General features: G+C 48.8%; 1 protein-coding gene across 1 annotated transcript in view; it reads left to right on the top strand.

Moving 5' to 3' along the window:
- Positions 1-20,011, top strand: part of LOC3290401 (myocyte-specific enhancer factor 2) — a 60,001-nt gene that overhangs the window by 8,767 nt on the left and 31,223 nt on the right. Inside the window, exon 2 of the mRNA XM_061646090.1 lies at positions 9,238-9,290. The gene's annotated coding sequence lies outside the window, so the exon portion shown is untranslated. The remainder of the gene's footprint in view (positions 1-9,237; positions 9,291-20,011) is intronic.

Here is a 20,011-nt window from a genome sequence, read left to right on the forward strand (position 1 = left end):
CACTAACCTGCTCCTTCGCCGACCAAAAAGCAAAGAAAATAAAAAGGAAGAAACAGGTTCAAGGAGACACAACCGCGGTGCGAGTGCGCGCGGTGCATAGAGATCGCTGACATAACGTTTTCAACGTGTCGACCTTTTCCGTTCGCATCGAATTTCGATGGACGCATGTCCAAACGACCATCAACGCTTTGGATAAAGCTTGCATTTTGAGTCCGCTCGGAAAGGGGGGGGGGGGGGGGAGTTTTATCTTTGTGTGCCATTTTTTTTTGGTTTTTAGTTGTTCAATTTGCCTCTCTTTCTCTCGTTTGATGGGCAATATTTCGACAGCTAAGCAAAATGGTAAAAAAACACACACACAGAGGAGCAGCAACGGGGAACGAACCGAAATGATCGTTTTTCGGATGACAAAATTGCATCACAATATACAAACGGTTGGTGTTTATTTTTTTAATGGCTAAGTTGAGTGTACCGTCAGTACCTTCAGGGGGTAATTGCAGTTAATTTTTTTACTCATTTCGGGGAAAAAAGCTATAGAGATAACGATCCTCACCCACTTATTCCTCCCCTGCCCTGTAGGGGCGCATCCAGCGTAGGAATCCAGCAACATTGTGGGAAAGTAATTATCGTGTTGCAAAATGGTGTAAAATAGTTGTCGAGCTTAAAGCGTATGTGTGTGTGTGCTGTGTGGTAAAAACGGCTATTAAACTAGGTAATTTATCAAAAAGTTGTTAAGAAAGTGTACATGAACAGTCAGAACGGCTTTTGTCGGCTTACATTGTGGTGTGGCGGGAATGTAATGACTAAATTTCCCTAAAGCATACGATTTTGTGCATCAAGGTTGATGATTTTTCGATTGAAAAGCGATAAAAGCGATATCAACAACAACAACAACAACAACAACAACAACAACAGCACACACACACACGTGGCAGGAACAGCTGTTTGGCAATTTGCAAAATTCTAATTGGAAAAAAAGAGAAGAAAAAAGCATCCAAATTTGTTCGCTTGTTAACTTTGATGAATATTTTTCCTTTCAAAAATTGTCATCCTTCTCTCCTTCCCCCTTTTTCCCCCGAATGTATACAATCATGCGAACAACATTTTCCAATCGAAGCAATCGTTCGAACATTCGGTGACGCACACACACACTCAACGACGACGACGACTCACGGTGCCAAACGCGCCGTGAGAGGGATTGTAATTTGCTAATTGGGACCGTTTTCGCTGCCAGGTGCCATGGGAGAAAGGAAAACATCTCGAACCGTCGCTGGGAAAACTTTTTGCTTTTGCTCCCCTAAAGGTGGGAAGAAAAGCCGGGAGCTGAGGGGGGACTGAATCATTACCAAGGTCATTAACGATTACCAAGCGGCGGCGGTGGCGGCGATGGTGGTGGGGCTGCTCGAAGATCGAGAACCATCCGGGTAGCGCCGGGTTTGGTTTATCTTGTTCGCCTGGCGTGGCATATTGGCTTCCGGGAAAAACAACATGTCCGCTCTCTGCCTCCGCTCTTATCCCTCCTCCCCCAATTCATGGTTCTTCTTGCACGAGGAGGGATTAGCTCTACCACGCGGAGCAGCGCTTGCTGCTCATCGCACTCTGAAGTAGATTAAATATAATCACTATTAGCTAGATTGAAACACCATCGAACACATCCATCGCGCGGAATATGGTGTGCTCTTAGTGTTCACCGATCGTCGGTTCGAATTAACATTTTGCCGTTGGGTGTGCAAAAGCGCCAAAACTTGGCTAGCTAGCGCCCCGTAATTCGACTCTCCCACTGCCGGGTACAGAGCGTGGCGAACAAAAAAACGTAAAAAATATCCATCTCGACGATACAAGAGGGACGGGGGTGACTGGCTGGCAACCTCCACCGGGATGTCTGCAGGACATTCGTGGAATGGTTCTGCGAATGTTATTTCCAGCTGAGTGGCTTTCGTTACACCGGGCGTTAATTTCGACGCACAAAACCCTTGGCAGAAGAGACACCACAAGGATGAAGTGTCCGTCGGGCGTCGGGTCATCGGGAATCGTTCGCAGAAAACAAAACAAAGGTCACAGCGCACAGGGAGAGTAGCTAGTTGGTGAGATTTAATCTTATTTGTCGCACAGAGGGAAGGGAAGGTTATCACACTTCTTACACCGTTTTTGCCTTCCCTTGCTAAACGCACAATTTATTAGATTTTCTGCTGTACAAAGTGGCTCTTTGTACTATTTTTTGTAAGGCACAAAAAAGCGTTAAAACTCCCTTTGACCAGAACAGATGTTTTCCATTGAAACGCCTGGACACAGCCCCCTGTGCACCTTTTCGCGCACTACTGGTTTGTCGTCATTTGCCGGTCGGCCGGGGGGACAATCGCGATCGCGTTCAACGGTCAGTGTTTCGGGTTCAGTAGTATGTGCTTATCGGTTTTGTCCCGTCGTCCGCCACGAATTGAACTCACCCCGCTTATCGGAAGGGCAGTTTATCACTCCGTTCCGAGGCTTATCTATCGCACTCTTCCCCTCCTTGGCGAGGAAACGAAGCCGCGAATAAATAAATAATAAATAATCCTCAAACCGCGTTCGCGTTCGTTCGGTCGCATCGAATGATGATGATCGGTCCGCGTCGTTCAATATGACCGTTTTATGTGTTAGAAGTTCCCTACCTCCCTTCCCCTCCTCCAGTTCTGTCACACGTAGACCTTGATCTTTGGTGACAAAGCTTGGCGATAGTTCCAGCCAGCGCCAACCCCTCCCGGAGTAATGTCGTGGACGAATAATGTGTGAGATTGTTTTGTTGTGCAAATGGGAAGCGGCGGCTGAAGTAATGCTCTCTGTGTGGGGGCCTATGTTGTGCTATGGTTTTGGCTTTTTCTCCCCCTCGGGATGGGATGTGGTGCTACGCGCGATGTACGATTGGAACCAGATTGAATCGGATACAGTTAAGTCGCAATGGTTTGTGGGGGCGGGTAGGCGGAGACACACGGTCGCGGTATGGTATCTTATCACAGCGACTTCACGCCATGCCGTTCGTCGCGAGGGCGACGAATCTTACGCCAATCGGTCACTTCAATCCGCGTCCCATTGAGAACCGTGCCTCTGACGCCTTCCTCCTGTTCCTCCCTATCTCTCTCTCCCCTTCTTTTTAGAGTGTTAAATAATCGATGTCATATAGAGACGTTTGACTGGCGTGTGTTGTGTTTGATTACCGCGGCGCGGTACTACATCTATGAGCCGGCCACGCTGGACACGGCGGCTACTGCTGTGTGTGTTGGCTGTGTTTGAGAAGCTGGCGCACGTTTGCAGAAGTCGAAAATGTGGACGGTCGATTGATAGTAGCGGGCACACAGCACGACGAAGAGGCGAAATGTTGAAGGAAGACCCGCAACATTGTTGTAATCTATAAGGCCAAGGAATCCTCTCGCTCTCTCTCTCTCTCTCTATATCTCTTTTTCGGTGTTTTCGTGTTGTATGCTTGCACCATTTACAACCATTTGCACTCACTCTATCTAACGATTTGCGTATCAGAAGTTCCTTCATACGTATATAAGAAGGTCTAGTTTTAGACTACATTAAAGTAGATTAAGAATGTGTGTGTGTGATTGGTAGATCTTGAAATTGGATTGGATTGGCTAATAATTTGATAAATTAGATTATCCTTTTCCGTAGACCATATCAGCTATGATTCACACAACTTCGGTGCGTCACTCTGTTGCCGGATCATCCATCAGCTCAGATTAATTTCCCGATGGCGAGTGTCAGTGTCTGTGTGTGTGTGCGCAAAAAGAAAAGCAAAAAATCCGCGCCAAAAGTCAGTCAGCTTTTGCTCAAACGTCAAAACGGGTTTCTCCATCAATCGACTCTCAATTGCGCCTGGCTATTGAGCGGGTCTATCGGTCAAGAGGAAGGCGCACCAGCAGCAATATCATTCCTTCCAGCACACATGACCCCTCTATTGCGGCACACACGGATTTCCGCCCACAACGGTAGGCTCTCACCTAACGGTAATTGAACTTTGACGCAAGTTTCGGGCCCGTCTTCCATTCCCCGTGCACTGACTTCGACCTCGGCATTCCGGTTCATTGAAAATTTATTTGGGAAAACTTGCTCCCGCGGCGGCACAGCCCACTGACGTCACACGCCCCAGCAGCAGCAGCCGCTCGGCGCGCACAGCGAGTTGAGATTGTGTGTTTGGAAGAAGTTTGGAAGTGTTGCTCAATACGGCAAAAGTTGAGTGTTGCTGCTGCTATGCCCGTGGTTAGAAAAGCCTTTCTCTTGAAGGTTGCTCCTCTCCTGCGCTTCCCTTCTTTTCACCTTTCCTCTGATTGGTGGTGGTGGTGTGTTTGCACGTGTGTGTTCGGAGGAAAGATCGGAAAAGAAATGTTCATTGCGCTCAAAATTGGCATGCTTGCATTGGGGGGGTTTTCGGTCAGTTGTGTCCATCGGTCATTCGATATTAGTAAAAAAGAAGGGAAACGAAAAACAAGTCACTACATCGCAAAAATCCATCGGCCTAATGCGTTGATGCTACCTCTCACGGGAATAAGATTTCTTGCGGTGGAAAGGGAAATTATAGACCGAAGACGCACCAGTGCCAGTGCCACCGAGAGTGGAGAAAGGAAAAGGAAGAACAATTTACCGCCATTATTTGGCGTTGATTTACTTTCCCTCCTGCTCCTCCTCCCTAGATCATCGATTAGCTATATATGTGTTTGATCTTGCTGTGATGTGTCTCCTTCGGGGAAATGGGATCGTGGAAAAGGTACACACAAACACACAAAAAAAACGAAAGAAGAAAGGTGAAAATATGTTGCAAACTGTCTAAAACGGTGATACCTTTTTTGATCATTTTGTGTGTGTGTGTCATGTTTTTGTGGCAGGAAAAACGTGACACTGAGCGAATTCAGCGAATAACCACTCTTCGTTTAGCCGTGTTTTGGGACAGCCGGTTTTTCTTCCCTTTTCCACCCCCATCAGCACAATCTTTTTCCACCCACCCATTTCTGGCAAATTGAGTGAACCTAATTGAGACGATCATTGTCGCGTGTATTTGTGTGTGTGTGCGTGCTTGCGACGTTTTAGATAGACTATCAAATCTCACCTTCAGCCAGCAACGCGGGAGGCATGTTGGGATTGAAGGGGAAGGAGAGGGAGGGATGTACATTTTTTTTATAAAACAATATTATATTCTCATCCCAGATTCTGCGTGTTTTCCAAGCACTCTCTAAAAGCACGCCTTCCAGGAACCGGGTTGGTATTGATGTATTTTCTGTTTTCTGCGACCCCCAACAACAACAACACCAACAAGCAAAAAAAGGTGTACCGAAAAACATCTGGTAAATAAATGCAAAACATAAAAAAAAGAATGCAACAGTTTATTTGTGTTCGCATTTGAAGCGCTTGCCTTGCCGGGGATGCTGCGAGAAGAGGTCTCTCCAGAGCCTAGAAACATTAAAGCAACGCAGCAAGCTGCTGCTTGTGTGCGCCTGTGCGCCGTCGGAAATGGGAAAAGACCGACGGGTGTCTCGAACAAGCGGCTGCCATGGAGACGCGCTTTTGAGTGTGGTATGCCTAGATTGTTCGTTTGTGCCCCGCTCTCGGGGGAGGGAGTGTGGAGCTTATTCTCCCCGTGGATGGAAGAATGCAGATAGTACAGGTGCCAAAAATTTTCTTTTTCCGAACCGAACAGGGGCGCGTTTTTTGCACTGGCAAAGGTAAAAATAATTTCCATTTTCAGACCATCCTTCTCCTTCCCCATTGTGCTGGGGTTGCTGGGGACAACGCGGGTAAAACGCCAACGCAAACGCTACATCAATACGCATGACATTTATCTCCGCCGAGCGTCCTCGGCGCAGCGTTCGTCGTCCTTTTTCATCAAATCTGATCGCTCCGTCGTGTTCGTTCCGTGGTGAGAAGAAGGGGGGCAGGGTTTTCTCCGGGGTCTTTGAATTCCTACAGAATGGGATGAAGGATTGTGGTGCTCTAGACCATGATGGTATGCTGCTTGAACGGATGTAAAACTTTAGAAAGCTTCCTCCCGGTTTGATGGGTTTGGTCGCACTAACCTCTCTCGTGCTACCGAAAACCGGCCCTTTTTTGTACCGGAAGCTGTTCCCAAAGTGAGAGAGGAAGGACGGTGGTTTCCGCCATTTCCACATCCTTATGATATGTGCTTTTTTTCCCTTCGTTCGTTCGCTGTTGATTGAGCCATTATTTCCAAATCGTTGGTGTCTTCTTCTTGTTTGCTATCGGAAATGATCCGAGTGATGCGAGTTCCGAATGGTATTTGGTGCTGCTTTTTTCCTGTTTTTTTGGTTGCTCATGTTGATGGGTAAACAACCGACAACACCCAGGTGCGTGTGTGTGTGTGTATCTTTTGCCGATGTATCTGCCCTGGTGCCTGGGCTGGAGGATGGAGCGTTTTTGTGCGAAAATTCGAAACCCGCATCGGTGGCGTTCTTCGACAGTTTCCAGGAATTGGATCGGGCGATGATGATGATGCTGATGATGGTACGCTAAGGATAGGATCCATCGTCCCAAAAGCGTGCGTGTCTTTGCAGCACAAATAAAATGAACGCTTTGAGCGGGAGCAAAAAAGGAAGAAGGAGAACAAAACACTTCGAACGTGACTATAGCCCTCCAGTCCCCCCCCCCACCCCATCATCATGGTTCGGGAGGAGTGACATTGATCGAAGCACCTGGAGGATGCTGACATGGTGGTACACAATGAAGCGTAGTTCCCGGAAATGATGATTTCCACCTGTTGTCGGTGGTGCGAGCTCACAGCTGAAGTCGAGCGAATTGGTGTGACTAGACACGCAAACGAACACACACCAGGACATGCCGTTGTTTGAGTTACCATTCCCATTGGCAACCGTCCCCTTGGCGCATGGCATGGTGATAGGCGCGGGATGGAGATGCTTCGAGGGGACAGATGCTTTGGTACTGCTGCATTTAAGCTTCCATATCTGCGAATGTTCCATGCCAGCGAAATCGGAGAATGCCAAGCTCGTCGTCCCCGCGAACTCTCTCTCTGCCGGCGTTCACCACCCTCCCTTAGAAAGCTTAGAATAGATCCCGGGAGCAAAGCTCGAGACCAAGCGAGCAGCTTCATGGCGCGACGGCAAGGCAGAGGGGAAGCATCGAAGGATGGCATTTGATACGAAACACAAAATTAATAGCCAAGAGCCATGATCCGAGCGGCCAGGATCCTTTGCTCGCATGGTAGGGCGGAAGGATGCTGGAGGAGGATGCTCACTGAATCCCGTTGCCTACCCGCCCTTCCCTCCCCGGATAGATTATCCTTGCGCAGGAGTGCGCTGGTGGGTGGTTTATTACCTTCATCAAGTGCGCTGGTACGAAACGTTAGATGACTTATTAAAGCAGCATTCAGAGGAAAAGCGAAACAACAGGCTATTGTAGTTTATTCTGGAATGAAGCTTCCAATACAAAAACACTTGAGCAAAGCCAAACGAATGGAACATTGCAGTCTACTTCAAGATTATAAGAGTTAATTGTTGGAAGACGTTGAGGATAGAGCTATGGCCCGGTATTCGTAAACGAAGAAAGATATCTACGGAAGGTTGTCATCCCACTGCTACTGCTGAAGCCAACAGAATTAGGTTTCGATTGGATCTCAAGGCCGTCGATCGTGGTGGAGTTTTGTGCCCGATAAGCGCAACCACCAACCAACCAGTTTGATGCGCAACGTTGGAAAAACCCAAACGGCGGGCCTCTCTTTGGCAGGTTTGTGCTCTTTCGCGCGCTATTCGGTTCAAGGTTGCGACATCTTCGCGAACCGATCTACTGATGTGGTATTCGAAAGATGACCACAAAGCTTGCTTCTTCCTCTTCTTCGTGTTCGCTGACCGCGTGACCTTTTTTTTTTGGGTGCTGCTCTCAATCCCGTTTCCCCAGTTAGAAAACGGTCTTCCGCACCTGGCGACCTGCCTCCGTTCATTCTTCCTTGCCGACAAGACCAGTTTTGGAATGGAAAAAGAGATGAAATTATCATACTGTAAAGCTTCCACGCGTCTCTTCTGAAATCACTTGACTAGTTTGCATTTAATTTGAAGTAGTGATATCGAAGCTTCTTGATCTTTGTATGGATTTCTAACATTCGCGATTGTTTGATAATAGTCTTCCGTAGCATTACGCCAAATAAAAGGGTTTTTTGCAAAATTTTGGAACAGAATTGAATATCTTCCCCCAAGACAAAGTTAAGGTCAAACCACTTCTCACACGAAATCATGATGGTGGTGGTGGTGAGGAAAGGAAAACGAGTCAAAAAGGAACTTGATGGACCACCGAACAGGTCAGATCGTTAAATACAGGTTAAGTCTTTTCTCTTCGCACCTTGCGATCGACTGGCAGTGTGAAGTGATAGTCAACCCGGCGAGGTCGCCGTGGATAGATGGGGTTGACCATTCTACCCCAATTTTTCGCTCAAGACACTACCGGTTTGAGGATGGAAAGGATGGGAAGAAACCTGACCTATTGCCAAAATGATTTGCCAGTTTCGTACGTCTTTAATCTTGTTCTCTCAAGAGAGCTTGTTGCTTGCCCAAACTCTAACGTGTGCGTAAGCGTGGGTTTGTGCTCGCCGGTTGTTGCTTCCTTCTTCAGAGTGAAACGCAGATCATTCGCGCCGAAGATGGTTACCGACGCGTTTGTGATGTGTGATGGCGATCAGTTTCGAAGTCGCGATAAGGAAATGGCGATACATCGTGCGCATGACATTCAAAAGAGCATGCCAACGCCGGGCCTGCATGCGTGTTGTTGATTGGCGATCTCTCATGTGATCGTTCTTTTAAGGGCTCAATCTCAAGAGGCTGTTCCAGGATCATGCCTAGGTGATTCGTACCGTCGCTTGGAGACGCGTTTGATGTGCTCCCATTAATTAGTGTCACCAGTCATGCGCTTGAAGGGGTTGTCTGTGCGTGTGTGCGTGTACGAGTTCCTAATGGCACAAACATGTACCTCTTCGTACCGGGGTGTCGGTGATGGACGGGTGATGTCGCTGGCTGTGTGGGGTTCGGGACGTGATCTAGGCGACGCGTTTATTGCGCATTGCGCCATCATCATGCCAACAATCCTGAGAGCGTACGAAATACTAACGATGTAGTGGTGTGTTTAGCCAAAGACAGACACTAATATATGCTCTGCTGCTTAAACCTCAACAACTCTTGCTTTAGGGCAGATTATGAGTATCCAAAATTGAGAAACTCACTAATCCTATGTTCTTTTCTCCAATTTCAGGACTTTTTTTGGAAAATGATGTACTGGACTCTTCAAAGTCTGAGATAAGTGAGGTAAGTCTTTTCGGGATCTATACCTAAAATCGGTTGTTTTGAAAAGCTCTTGATGTGTTGGGTATCCTATCATCAGGGATGTATTGATGATGGTTATTGTTTAACTCATCCAAGTCCGTTGGTGCATTGGATCAAGCTCTTGTGAAGCTCTGCGATCCTGGTGTAAGTGTTTTCGACACGGCTGCTACTCTCGCAAACGTGGAATGTGACATGCGCACTGACTCTCGGCAACATTTGGCGCGTTTGCAGTGTGCTTCCACGTAGACTGGCTACACGGCGTGGCGAGATGATGATCATTCATTTGCCACGATCTTTCGCACTCGTGGAACCCGATCGCACGGATACGAATCACGGGACGTTTGTGGGCATGAAAACCCCGTTTGGCAACCGGTCAAATTGTTGCTCGATATGGTGAAAACGGGCGGATATGGGTTTGATTATCCCCGTCTTACCCAAAATGCTGAAATGAAATGCTCCCAAGCGAACCAACCTCTAATACACACGCTGCATGCTTTCTAGTACAGTTCTTAGTTGTGAGCACATCCTTGTGTGTGTGTGCTGCTTAGTTTTTCCGCTCTGCTTGTTGTTGCATGGGAAAATCCGTGGCCCGCGGACGGAGACCGGTGTCTCTCTCTCTCCCTTGCGCGTGTGTGTTTGTGTGTTTTTGGGGAGGTGAACCTGCGCCACCGGTGGAGGTATCCAACGGTGTGTGTGTGTGTGCCGAACCCGAGCGGCCGAACCTCAACCAGCGTAGACGAAGCTGTGGCCACATATTCTATTAATAGCGGTGGAAAATCGAACGGAAAATCAGTACCAAACCCGACCCGCACGTTGTCGTGTCGTCGTCTTCGTCGTCATCATCGTCATCAGCCGGGGGACGGACGATCGTTGAGAAACGTGGTGGATTAGTGCGCTGTGAGCCGTTGTTACCAAGGGAGAAGGAGGAGTAGGAGGATCAGAAGAAGGACAAACAAGGAGAAAACAGTTGAAGTGTACGATTGCGCCGAGGTGTAAAAGGACGCAAAAGAGGGTGGCGGTTTAGTGCTGCGCAAACGATCGCAATCTAGGCGCAGCTGCTGCGCAAGTCTTAGGTAGTGTGATGTGTGTAAGGCAGAAGTAATGCCAAATGGCAAATGGTTAGTGTGAAAGAAGAAAACATGCACGGTTAGAAAGAGGCTAAAGGCGCAGGGGTAGGAGGAGAGGAGCAAAAAAAAACAGGATATACCGACGACGACCACGACTTACCACGGTGAGGGTGCGCGGAAAGGTGAGTTTCTGTGTGTGTTTTTTTGTTCTCTCGATGGTTAGCATTATTGAGTGTATTTACGAGAACAAATGGAAAACATTTCCCTGTGTTCCTAGTCGAAAACTCAAGGGAACTGGAGCGCTCCGGTGCGGGCTCGAGAAGTATAAGTCACTTTATTTCCCCCAGTACATTACGGTGACTCATTAAGTGTTGCATTTCAACTCTCGAAAATGCATTCGCTGTATACGGTTTAATCCCCAACAGGGAAACACCTCTCACCCTCTTCCTCTCTCGGGACAGCAGCATCCGATCGTCATTTCTCACTCCAACCGTGTGTGCGTGTATGTCTGTGTGAGGATGTTTTTCCCTTTTTTTCTCTCGGTTGATGTTTCATCACGGCAGCTGGATCTCGCATGCGCAATACGGCCGTCTCGGGGCCTGATCGGGCAGACGATCCTCGGTTTTCTTCTCCCGCTTTTTCCTTCACCCTCATCCCATTGCTAATGTGTATCTAGGTGGAATTGAGTGTGAAATGGATCAACTTTCTCGTTCAGCCCTCCAGCCGTGTTACGTACACAGCCATCATCATCTTCCACGACGGCGGCGGTGCGTGCCTCAGAGCAAAAACTGTCGCGATCGGGCCTGCCGCCGGGTGGAAGAGTTTCTTATTATTCTGCGCTGGCTCGCTGGCAGCTGTCCGGAAGGTTCGGACATATTTGCTTTTGCGCCATACGTCCGTCTGCTGTGCGTTGCCAGTGTGCCCATGAAACAGTTGCAACAGTCACCACTTAACAATGTTGGGTTCTTGTTGAGATGTTAAGAACATCCTATTCTTTGTTTTGGAAATTTAATAACCTTTTTGCAACAACATCTGTCGTTATTATTAAAAAAAGTATATTTAAGATACTAAATTATCATTCGAACGGGTGTTGGGGTGTAATATCTCCTGCTGAGGTTGTGAAATTGACACAAAACATAATCTATTCGACCTCAAAAAACACGACCAGAGTCCACCGGGCGAGCGGGGGCCGCCCAAACCCTGTGTTCCCTTGTGTCCGTGCTGGTGTCTGTGTGTTTGATGGCGCTGGTCTAACCATCCGTCCTTCGGCATCTGCGCATCTCCCGTGCTTGTACGAAGAAGAAGAAGACGAAAAAGAAGAAGAAGAAGAAGAAGAAGAACATCAACAACAGCAAAAAGCCAGAACATAGAGACGCACAAACACAGGGGCCGCACAGAGCAGGCCCCGCACACTAGGTGCGCATATTTTCCCAAATCTTTCCATTAGGCAAGCCCCGAGAGAAGAAGGAAGACGACCAACGGGGGGCGGGGGGAATTAAAAGACACTCTTCCGAGGCGCACGCGCGCGCCGTCTCTCCTAAATCAAAGTGGCGTTGGTTGAGCGCGCGAGCCCGGGGGTTTGGGCCCCGAGAGGATTATCGCGGGACCGAGTGCGCGGACCGCATCAGTTTTGGGTGCGTGTGCGCGGCGTACCCCCACCTCCCCAACCCCAACAGTAGCAGCAGCCGTCGGTAAATCATTAGAGTTAAGCTATGTCGGCTGCGCGAGACGATCAGATATGAAGGGGGATAAGACGACGACGAACGGCGAGGATCAGTTCATTAACGCATACAAGCTGCATTCGTTCTGCTGGGCTGGGAAAACGCATCCGTGGTAGAACGTCCGCTGCGTCGCTCTCTCTCTCTCTCCCTCTCTCGCAGGAGGCACCCTCTGGCAGCAGCGGCCGGCCGTCCATTTCGATTTGTCGGCATGCGTTTGGGTTTTCCCCTCGGTTCGGTGTGAGTTATTCTTCCTCTTGGAGTGTGTTCCTCCCCATTTCCCATCGCTTTCCACCAAGTTCCGGCCCAACGGGGGAGAAGACGAAGTAGTAGGGTGAGAGTACCTGGTTTAGGTTTCAAGATGTGTGCGCTGGCGTTTTCGGCGTTTGCTCTTTTAATGAGCAAAGTGGAAGGAAGAGAGAGCGATAGAGAGGGAGTGCTGTATCTGTTCCGTAGAGGGCTTTACCTCTTGACTCTTTTTACTCCGATTGCTGATTGCTACAGGAAGGGCGCGACGAACAGGGAAGGGTAGCAAATGTCTCGAACTTCTCGAGATCCTAATTGCTTCTTCAGTTCCATTCTGCCGCCGTATGGGCAAAGCGATGATGATGAGATTTCAAAGTCGTCGTCTTTGTACGGTGTACGTGGCTCTTTGCTGCTGCCTCTGCAAGATGTCATTCCACTTCCAGCGAGGAAACGCGCAATGCGCTGCTGCGCCCCTGGCGGCACACGGAGGCACGTGCTGCAGCCGCACGACGAATGCGTTTCCGGTGGCGGTTTCATGTGACATGCACGTTTTAAATTGATGCCGAGTTTTCGTCCAAGACGGCACGCAGCACGGGTCGCCAGCGCACTTACACACACACAGAGAGACAGAAGCAGCAGATTGTGTGTCTCGTGCGTACTGCGTACGGCTGCACGTTTTTTTTTTTCACAGTAACTTTCTTCCCGTTGCTCCTGGTGGCGATGGTTCCCCTCTATAGTCCTGACAAGAAGAAGGGCTAAGGAAGAGGCTGTACGTTGTGTTGTTTCCCGGGGTTCGCTGTCATAATTACTTGGCGAGGTAGCAACGAGTGGTGGTGGCGGTGGTGCGGAAGACTGATGAGTTTCGGACGGAGCACACCCAGCTGTCAGACAGACCAACTTGCTTGCCAACTTGGATCCCCCGAACTCTGGAACGAACGCAAAAATGTCATCGCCATAGTGCGCCCCGGGTGCGGGTTGAAATACTTGCTGGCGAGATGCATTGGCTTCGTCTTTCTTCTCTGATCCAAGTTGGCGGGTCTGTTTTCTTGGAGTTGTTTTGCTCGCTCGCGGGTTTGCAATATTCCCTGCCATCTCACCCAGGCGGCAAGGGTATGTTACCGCACCCGGTAAGATCGGCTGTATCACGTTGTGCCGTTGGTCGTCGTCGTCCTTTTCGCGTCACACAAACAAGTCAGAAGTCAACTCGCTGCTGTGTGCTGTGGGTGGTGAAAGAAATGGAATTTTGGGGGCAATATGAGAAGGCGGACGAAGCGGACAGAACGAACGGCCGAACGAAGTGACGTCTTTTTGAATGTTTGGAAAACATCGAACCCCAAAAACCAAGCAACACAGCACAAGCCAAGCAGCAACACAGGCGAATAATAAAAACTCTCGAAAAATACACTCTCCTCCCCCTCTTGCGCGTGTCATCGGTTTGGTGGAGCAGCAAATGATGATGAAACTCAATACGCGCGAACACTTACCACCGACCCAACCGAGCAGCTCGGGTTGTGTTGGGGTGTTTTGAGCCGGGAAAATGGAAAAGAAGAAAAAGTGAGCCTTTTTTGTACGTTGCTTCTTAAAAAAAGATCTTTCCTTGGCATGGCCGGAAAAATCGCGCATTTCGAGCCGCACTCTCTCTCTCTCTGTCGGTTATGAATGTAATCAAATTATTTGCGCACGTGCACACCCCTTTTATACGCTTTTTGGCGTTCGTTCGCGTCACTGGTTGGTATTGAAACGAGGAAAACCGTTACCATCGAACGCGTTTGGTTGTTACGAATCAATCCGAGAGGTGAACCGTGCGCGATTGATCGAGATTTGGCACGGGCATAAGAACGCGTATGCCAAGGAGTGTTTCTCGTTCGCATTATTAGTATTGTATTATGAACGGTCGAGAAAGTTTTTATACTGATGCGTTCCAATGCTTTGAAAGAATCGCCGCCGATCGTCGCCTAAAGCGGAAAGCCTTTTTGTGTACTTCCGGTTACCGATTGCCTTATCCGCCTTATCCTGCCAACTGTCTTCTTATTGTGGTGACTTCTAAAAAAAATATAACTTTTCCAAGTGGCAACAAAAGCGGAAGTATTGTCCTCCTTCGTCCTCAGTACAAACATTAACGTTTTTTTTTCTTCTCTTCCCTGGCGTCGTCGTTAGCGAAGCGTCAAATTTACTCGATTCTTTAAGGAAAAAAAAATGTTAAAAAATTGTCTTTGTGAGCGTTTTTCCGTCTTCGCATATGCCTCTTCCCTCTCCTCGTCTGTGTTTCTCCTTACTGTTTCGTCGTCTTTTTTTTTAGTTCGAGTTGTCATTTCGGTTGTCGAAAACCTTGGGCGTGAAATATTAATTTGTCCGTGGTGCGTACGGTACACTTCTTGGTTGAGGTTGTTTCTTTCCCTCTTTTTTTCATTTTCCCCCCACGGAGCGATTTTTCTCGCTTTTCTTCGCGTGTGCTCGCACGTACATACCGTACCGGTACCGTACCGTACACCCACATCCCGGCGACTCTCCCGGCATGTGATCTGACCTCCGTGATCTTGGCTGTGTGTGTGCGTGCGTGTGTGTGTGTGTGGTGTTGTCGTGTTGCGCAACCCAAAATCCCAAGAAACTGTCGAAACGTGTCGACTTCGAATGTCAAGCACAACACTCCCTGGCTCGGGCGCGCGCACACACAACAGCAAAGCGTATTTTCCGAATGGAAAATGAGGTGTTTTCATTTCTGTCTCTCTCTCTTTCTCTCTGTGTGTATGTGTTTCTCGGATGAAAAGGTGTGTACGCTTCTTGTGCATGCTGTAATCGACGACCGATCGACGGTCGGTTGCCATATAAGGATGTAATGATGGCGCTAAGCGGCACAGGATCGGTAGAAGTAGAAGAAATATCGGAGGAAAAGCAAAATAATAAAATGGTTCCTAATTTATTCCGGCGTTTGAAGTGGTTGGTTGTACCGTTGCCGATTGACTTGAATCTTAATTAGGATGTCTCTGTGTCTGTGTGTGTGTTTGGCTGGTAACATTTTCGTACAGTTTGATTGTATTATGCCCCCCGAAACTTTTGGATTACCAGGAATGTCGGGTACCAGCGTTGCTAGGGAATTCAATCATGCAATTGCTAATCAATCCACTGAATATGTAATACTTTTCGTAACCTTTACATCGACTCACGGGCACAAGACCCTTTGTAATAACGTTTTAAGGTACGCCCGATGTATGTATGATTTGATTAATCAGCATCCTTTATTATGCACAATTATGATTTGCACCCAGCGTTATGTGAAACCCGAAAGGGCCAATGATTCATTTGGCACTTGCTCCCACCGAACACACACACACACTCGTCCCATGCAAAACAGGGCAAACAACAAAAAAAAAATGGCAAAACTGTTGGTTTTACCCACCAAGAAGACACACACACATGCGGAATCTAAAAGCAACACTCCGCGGCTTCTGTTCTTCGACTCTTGCCGTTCATTATCGTTTGCTTCATCCCTTCCCCCATTCGTTTTGCACTCTTCTGCACACACAGAAGGCTTTTAGGCATTTGAATTGCTTTGAATTTTGCTGTGCTCGGTTTGGTGTAATTTTCAGCAGATGTGGCGCTTCCGATGAGTCCGAATTTGAACCTGCCGTTTCTGCCTTGCTCGGGTAGAACAACGGGTATCATCGCCGCATCGCTTGAGAAGAGCGCCGCATGCATTATCAATTCGTGTACGCAAACGGTATTGTTCTCCGGCAAAACCCGTTCCTTCCAGTTTGGCATAATTATGCTATGGTGTGCTGCTGCTGTTGATACCTTCATGCGCCGCAGTACGCTGTTTATGCCCAGTCATGCAATTGTTGGGGCAAATTTCCCAACTCTGCTAATCACTGTAAGCCCCTGAAGTGTGGTGGGAGTGAGGGTTGCGCCGTTGTTCTGTGATAGTTCCAGCTGAGACAAGCCAAGCTGGCTGGAAAGAGCAGCGCGTACGTCGTGATAGCGATAGGCTGGGCAGAGGCTGGGCCGTGTAATCAAAGCCGGCACTAGCTGGCAGACTGCCTTTGCTCGTACATGACCCCGTCGACACACACACATGCACACACACATACGTACATTGGCATTCACTCGTTCGCTCTGTCTCCTGCAGATCGATCGGTAGAACGGTTTGTGACACACATGTGTGTTTATCGCTTCAGCAAGCAAAAGGACTACGACCTCGCGACGACAGCGGCTCCGGGCGAGGCAATCCCCGGGACCATCGCTTCCTCTTGGTCCTCTCTCTCCCTCTCTCTTTTGTTCCGCTCCTTCGTGTCCTTTCTCTACGGCCCTCTTGGCGGGAGTGAGCAAGATGCTGATCGTCAGCCTTCCCGTTAACATCTGGACGGGAGAAGACATAACCGCTTTTGCTTCAGTCAAGTACCACATGAGTGGATGTTTTGTGTGCGAGTGTGTTTTGTTACATTTTAACCCAGAACCAGAAGTCAACGATGCTGCTTGAAACCCAGTATCACCTCCCAGGATTTCTGGAAGCAAATTGAAAAAAAAAAACCCAGTCCACCCAATTCCCTTGTAGCACCCAGGGAGCAGGGGGTCCAAAGTCGTCATTCTTCGGCCTGGAGCGAGGTTGGAATTCGTTCCTGGTGGGCTGCTTTGGAAGTATTAGATCACCCGCTTCGGTCCGCACACCATAACGACATACGTAGGGAAGAGAGAAAGAGAGAGAGTGAAGAAATTCAGCAGCACGTTGGTCTGTGATTATTTGGATCAGTGCTGTGGCCGCCGCGCGTCTAAGCAGGGTTTAAAGCCGAAAGGGCATTTTATGGCCAGCCGCAAAAACCCGTGAGTCAGTTGGCAAGGAATGCAGCAAAAGACGCTGCAGGGGGAGAAGCAGCAAGAACAACAGCAGCAGCAACAACAAAAAACTCAACAAAAAAGCGATAAAACTTTCCCCCTTCTTACACACTCTTTCTCTCCCTCGTAGCATGGATACAGCTGGACCTAGACTGATTGAAAGCGCCCTGTGTGTGTGTTTCTGTATGCACAAACGGTCGTTAAAACCACCCCAGCAGATGGGTATGTGTGTGCGTGTGTGCATGCAAATGGTTGCAATGAAACAACAAAAAGGAAGACGTTCGATCGATCACGCGAAGGGTGAAGGGAGCGTTCGGAAACTTGAAGCGCGCATTTTATTGCCATTCGCCCATGGGGGGAGGACGCACAGGAAGGGTACTAGCCCATGCATGCATCATCATCTCCAGTGCCTGTGTCCGTTCTCCAGTGAGCTGTGTGCGTACGTGCGTGCATGTTTATGGATGTTTTTTCGGCAAGCAAAACCTCTGGTGCCGCCTCACATTCGGATAAACAGAGCAGCAGCACAGAAGCCAAGGATGCGGTTCCTTCCCCCTCCCTTGTGATCGTGTCGATCGGCTCGATCGTCGGCACGCGCGCGCACACGGATTATCCCGCCATCTTCCATGATTGTGTTTTGAAATTCGAACACGCTCAGACAAATGATGCTGCTGTTTGCAGTTGCTCAAAACTCTCCACCGAGAGACCACCGATTCCAGATGCAAAAGGCAAACAAGTTCGTTCACTGCTGTGGCTTAAAAGTAAAAGTCAGGCGCTACCGTTTTCCAATTGTCTATTGCGCGCTACCGCAAGCGCGAATGTACGGAGGCGCGGCGTGGAGCAGCAATAATTCCCTTTCCTAAACGTTAGAGGCGCAAAGGCCGGGGACAGAATAATGACAAACGTGACTGTAAAAGTTATGGCCAGTAGAAACAACATGAGTCTCTGAGTAGGGTAGGGGTGGTGTGTTTCTTTTTGCCGTGGTGCCGTGGTGAAGCAAACTTTAAACAATTGTTTTGTCTCTCTAAAGGCGCTTCGCAATTGATGGTGTGGCGTGTTGGTTAGGGGTTAATAGAATTGTTGCGATCGAATGGTAGCATGGTGGAATGATAATAATGAAAAAACACCCAACTTCAATTCGCTAATAATCCAGGCACGATCGTATTGTTAATACGCCGCGAGGGATGTGAACAGTAAGCGACACCTCGCCGAGTTTGAAGCATAAATTTGATTGATTTCTCCGGCTTCGCGGCTCAAACGCGCTTCGCGTTTTTAAAGCAGTGAGCAGTGGTTGAGTGTGCGGCTTCACTGGAGTCGTTAATTATTATCTTGCTCGTCGTAAAAATCGCCAACCGTCATAAATGTGTCAATCATTGTGTCGGGTGGTGGCCTGTCGGGGTGGGAATGGGAGGGAGGAGGGGGGGGGGGGTGCTGGTCACTTCACCCCGTCGATGTTGTTAAAACTGTTAAAACTGACGTGTGAAGGCAGCTAATTTCCAATGAACAAAACCCCATAAAGCGTGAAATGAAATTTATAATAATTTGGTGCCGTGACCAGGATTCGATGTGCAGTTTCAGCAAGCGTTCAAAGAGCTTGGGTTGGAAAAATGTCACTGGAAAACGGTATTAATTCTGCGTAGTTTATCGGATTGTTGCAATCGATTTAGGTAAGGCATTTGATCCAAATTTTATGAGAAAACCTCAGCATGTCGGTCGGACGGTTTCCCTTCATTAGATTTCTCAGGAACAAGGGCGCACGCATCCTGGAATACGAACGCATGCAACAGGTCCTTTCAACTGAACCAAGGATTGAACTTTCGCCACCGCAAGTGTTGTGTGTGTGTGTGCAGTCAGTTTTGCCGGGTTTGATGAAGCGTTTCGCGCCCGAACGCGACACAGCATCCAGCAGTTTCAGCACGACTAAGCACAGACACACCGACAGCAGCAGCCTACCACCATCGAGCTGCTGCTTTCATGACGAAGGAAAAGGTCAATTGATTTCCCTCGGGCGAGATTTTTCCGATCGAAAGCTTTTTGTTTCCCATTGGGGGCGGAGGGGGCCACTCTCTCTCTATGGTGCCCTTTTCGCTGCACGCCTACCCCACTCTTCCATCATTTGATTGGCGCACACCTTTCGCTTTGCTTTGCTCTACTTACTCTTCCCGCAGTGGGGGCATCTCATCCCCATTTTCTCGCATCCTTTTGTGCTCGGGGGAGGGGAGATGGATGGTGGGTTCAATATTTCCGCCGTTGTTGTTTATTGTGTTTATGAGAGTGGTGGAGGATGGAGACTGCGCGCCTGGGGTCGGGGTTTGTGTCTGTGCTCCGTTCGCTTTTCCCGTTCGGTGGAAACTGGAATGCTTCATTCCGCTCCATTAGTAGCCGCGGCCGTCGTGTTGTCAGTTACTTTCGTTGGAGCGATGAACGAACAAGGACGAGGGAAAGGGGGGGGGGGGGAGAGTTGGAGGGAAAAACCCTTTATCTCCATGGTTCAACAACATTAGCCATCCCTGCCGTGTCCAGGTGAATGATTTCATGGTGAAGCACCCGAAGACTCCGTGCGTGTGTGTGCGTGTGTGTAGAGGGAAAGGACACTTCAACCCATACAACGAGAGCAGCCCCAGCTGAGTGCGTGCGTGCGTTTGTTGAGGCAAATCGAATCAGAACACGGGAGCGATCAATAAAGTGAAATACTTGTTCCCCCCCTCGAATGGGGCTGATTGGAATGTGTAAGTGGCTGGAGAGAACTCCTTGTCATCCTTGCAGGGAGGGGGGGGGGGGGCGCTAAGGGCGGCACACACACACACACACGCCTAACGATGCATCCTGTTTGGGATCGTAATTGAAT

The sequence above is a fragment of the Anopheles gambiae genome, chromosome 2, assembly GCF_943734735.2.
Source record: "Anopheles gambiae chromosome 2, idAnoGambNW_F1_1, whole genome shotgun sequence".
NCBI classification, from domain to species: Eukaryota; Metazoa; Arthropoda; class Insecta; order Diptera; family Culicidae; genus Anopheles; species Anopheles gambiae.